Source organism: Lactuca serriola, chromosome 3 (assembly GCF_051521515.1).
Source record: "Lactuca serriola cultivar US96UC23 chromosome 3, Lser_US96UC23_V15, whole genome shotgun sequence".
Lineage (NCBI taxonomy): Eukaryota > Viridiplantae > Streptophyta > Magnoliopsida > Asterales > Asteraceae > Lactuca > Lactuca serriola.
The window spans coordinates 138,654,972-138,659,745 of record NC_136410.1 but is presented as its reverse complement, the minus strand read 5'-3'; positions in this window follow the sequence as shown (position 1 = coordinate 138,659,745).

Genomic DNA, 4,774 nt, shown 5'->3' with positions numbered 1-4,774 from the left:
TGAGGCGTGACTACTTTGAATCATTAAGCATTATTTGATTCCATCTTGTGTTTTTCTATGTTTGCTTGTTTGTTTTTTCTGTTTAACCTGTTAAAGATCTAATCGATCAAAGAGTTTTTCAACTCAACAATTGGTATCAGAGTAGGAGACTGTGTAATCCATACACATCTCTTCTATAGAAGATGATCTTAGGGTTTTTCTGCTTTGATTGATCCTGTTAGAACCATCATTATCTATTAACGTAGTTCTTTAAATCAATCTTACCCTAACATTATTTACAAGTATGATCTTTAGCAGGTTTTTAAACAAACATAGTCATGTCCATGGATGATTCCCAGTCAAACCCAATCAATATCTCCAACAACATTGGATCGACGACGAGAATTCCCATACTTTACACTCAGGATTATGAAGTATGGTCGCATCACATTGAAGACTACATGATTGGTTTAGAAGACAACAGATACTTGATGTGGGAGGCGATAACAGTTGGCCCATTCGCTCATTCAAGCACTTCAAGAGTTGTCCAAACTCAAAAGGAGTACAATCAACTTGTTAATGATATGAAAGACATACCCCAAGATGAGAAAGATAAGTTTCAGTGCAACATCAAAGCCTTAAGGATGATTAGGTTTGCTTTACAATCAGACACGTTTCGATTCGTGAGTTCATGCACAACAGTGAAGGAGATATGGGATAGGTTGAAGGAACTATATACCACAGATGAAGATATTGAGCATTCCTTCCAAACTTTATTGCTCTCGGAATTTGGTGACTATAAGCAGAAGCTTGAAGAGAAGCTCGTTCAAGCTTTCGATCGATTTACTCATCTTCTTAGTAAAATGATAAAGCATGGGATAGAAAGGAAAGTCATTGAACAAAAGGTCACATTTATGAATGGCCTTAGAACCGAATGGATGGCTGTGGTGTCCACTGTGAAAGCACACGAACAATTTAAGTCTTATTCTCTTGCAAAGCTAGTGGGAATATTGAAGTCACATAGAACCAATAGGCGACGCTTGGTTACAATTTAGAATCCGCTATTATATGTATTAGCTAGTTTCTACCCATCTCTCTAGGTTGGCATCGAGGGAGTGATCCCAAGATCAGTATCTAAAGAAATGAACGTCGTTTCTGGCATGGAATCGTTAGCTCTAATCTTAACACGAAAGAATGTTGCTGAAGAAGAAGAAGATTTAGATCTTTCTGAGTATGATCTAACAAGTGAAGATTTTGCATTAATGGTGTCCAATCCAAAGAAGTTCATCAAAAGAAGATTCCCAGCCAATAAGAACCGAAACTGGCAGGGAAGCTACAGTGCTAAGAAAGTGAAGGAGGAACCAAAGAGTGTCTCACAGACAGAAGAACCAAAGAAGGAAGCCAAACTTGGCGTGACTCAAGCTTTAATTGTCACTACTGTGGAGGCAAAAACCACTTTGCAAAAGATTGTATGTTGAGAAAAAAGTCTGAAAAGAATGAAGGGGATGATGAGGAAGCATGCCTTCTATGTCGATTGCATGAAATCAAGAAAAAGAAAGTTGGATCTCATAACACAATGAATGCTTTAATTGTGCAGGGAAATACTGTTGATGATGAATTTAGCGGTGTTAAAGTTTGGTTGACTGATTTTGAAGATGAGGAAGTAAGGAAGCCCACTCATGGCAGGGCTTTGTTAGTGAAAGAAGGAAAACTTGTTGGAAAGTATCTAATGGTGACTTTTGAGGTGTCACAAATGAGAGGTTATACCACTGATGGGGGACGAGATGAAGCCAAAGACCAAGAAGATAGGTGTTTTGCAGCGAAACCTGTCAATGTGCAGATCAATGAATGCGATGAGTTGATCAAAAAGGTACAATCTATTCTTGTTACTTTAAATATCCCCATCACAAACTATGAAAAGGAACTAAATGGATTAAAATCTAAATTTTCTAGTATAAGTGGTAGTTTATCTCAAACTCGCGTCACAAACACTAACCTAACTGATCAAATCAGCAGGGTATCGTCGAAGAGTGAGGAAAGGCGTATTTGGAATGAGCAAAAGGAGAAGGAGTTGATTAGGTCTAGGGATGAAACAATTTATTTGCAAAGAGATAATTTAAAGCTTTTGAAACAACGAAATGTTTTTTTGTTTAATTGCTAAAATATTGTATTCCAATATTACTCAACTGCATCTTAATTGTGATATAGGAAAGAAGATACATCGTATGATTTTACCCTTCCTTTAGTTCAAGGAGGATGAAATCGTTGACGATGCATACAACTATCAAAACGTTGTTTCTTCTGATGATATCTCTCCCTCTTAAAGAAATGGTCTTGACAAAATAGAGTCCTTCATAAAGTCAAAAGACCATAAGGACATTCTCAAAAATTTGTTGGATGAAAATGACAAACTAAAGATCAAAACCAAAACTTTACAGAAATTTGACTCCATGAATGCCAAGTTGAGTTCAGAAAATAAAATTGATATTGAAAACACTTCTGAATTCAATGAGGAGGATGATATGAGTGAAATATCTTTAGAAGATGAGGTGGAGTGTTCTGAATTTGTCAAGAGCGAACCCAAAACCAATAAAAATCTTGTTTCTGAAAATTCTGTTGAGTTCGCTCGCTCATCAAAAGATAAGACTAAAGTCCTCAAGGAAAAAGCTATTGTATATCAAAAGTTACAAACAACTCCAAATCAAGTTTACACAGTTGAAGGAGTTACACAGCAACAACCAGCCGAACTAATGGCATTAGTAGAAGAAGATAATGTTGATGGCTACGATGAGTTTTTCTGGTCAGCACCGATAGATAATGCTGATGAAACAGAAGGTATGTCTCATAAAACATCATGGAGAGTGAAAGGTAGGTATGTGGCAGAACCAATTAATGATTCTACACGATTTGATGTGCCGAGTACAAGTGGTACTAAAATTGACTTAGACGATCCAGCCAAGATGTCTAGCGAAACCTCTTCTCTAAAGAGCGAAAGTCATGCTAAAGTACCAAAGCGAAAGACCAACATCCAAAAAACTCCAAAACAAGCATTAGAGAGAAAGCATCAACAAAATTTAAGATACAAGAAGAATCTCACTGAAAGGAAGTAGTTTTGGCGATCTCAAAATCCTAATTACGTTCGATATGAAAAAGCTTCTAAATCAAAAGAAGAAACAAAAACAAACTCAGCTCCTCATAGTCCTCAGAATCAGGACAACTGAAAGATGAGTTTCGGTCCTCAAAATCAGGAGAACTAAAAACGGAGTTTCGGTTCTCTAAATCAAGATAACTGAAAACAAAGCTTCGGTCCAAAAGGACACAATAACCAAAAGAGAAGTTTCAGTCATCAGATGAACGACAACAAAAAAGGAAGTTTCGGTCCTCAATGTGTGAGAAACCGAAAGGATGGTTTCGGTACTAAATCATAAATTAAGAGGAACCGAAAGGAAGGTAGTTTCTGCTCTGAACGAAGTAAGGGCAATAATCAAAAGTCTTACACTAAACCCAAATCTCATCCTTCTCATTCTCATTTATAGAATGATAGAACAGGTAAAGGAAAGCTCCTTCCAGAAGTTGAAAAGAAGATGGCGTTTGCTTCCAAAGTGAAGAATCGAAAGATTGTTGACGTCAAATCAAAAACTGAATCTGAAAAGTTCAAATATAATAAAATCAAAGTTTACACCATAAAAAGAAAAGATGAAATAACTCTAATAAAAATAACCTTTATGGTCGATGTTTCTCTTGCTATTCCCTGTTATGTAAAAGGCTCACAAGGACCCAAGAAACTTTGGGTTCCTAAATCTGCTTAACTTTTGCAGGTTATGTGTGACGAGCAGTTCGACGATGAATGGTATATAGATAGTGGCTGCTCGCGTCACATGACAGGAAGAAAGGAGGAACTGAGGGAATTTTGGTCTCTTCAAGATGGTGGATGTGTCAAGTATGGTAATAATTCTTTTGGCATAATCAAAGGCCATGGCATGATTACCAATGGTGATTTTTCAATTCGAAAAGTGGCGTACGTTGAAGGTCTTCAACACAACCTCATTAATGTCTCTCAACTGGTGGTCGGCACTGGATTAAAGGTTTCGTTTGATGATGATGGCTCAGAGATCATTGAAAAGAAGACCAATAACATCTTGCAAAAATAAAAACGAAAATGAGAGATGTACCCTTTGAACCTCAATCCAATACAAGGAAAACCAGCAGTTTGCTTGCTCACAAAGGCTCATTCAGACGAAAGACGGCTATGGCACCGAAGACTCTCTAATCTCAATTTTAAAGACATCAACAAACTGGTGCTTGGAGATCGCGTTTGAGGTCTTCATGTTCTGAAGTTATTGAACCACTCGAATTACTGCACATTGATTTATGTGTCGTTCCTCAATCGAAAGCATTGGCGGCAACAAGTACATACTTGTCATAGTGGATGATTTTTCTAGGTGTACTTGGGTGTTCTTTTTTAAAACAGAAATCAGAGGCCACTCCTAAACTTAAACTCTTTATCAAACAGATAGAAGTTTAACTACGAAAAGTAGTTCGCAACATAAGAAGGGACAACGGGTTGGAGTTTAAAAACAAACAATTTGAAGAATTTCTCGCAGAGAACGAAACAACTCACAACTTTTCGTCTCCATATACCGCACAATAGAATGGAATTGCCGAAAGGTGAACCCGATCTCTGTGTGAAGCAGCCCGAACCATACTGAGCTTCGCTTCTCTACCTCTATACTTCTAGGCTAATGCTATTGCTGGTGCATGTTTTACGCAGAACAGATCTTATCTCAACAAACAT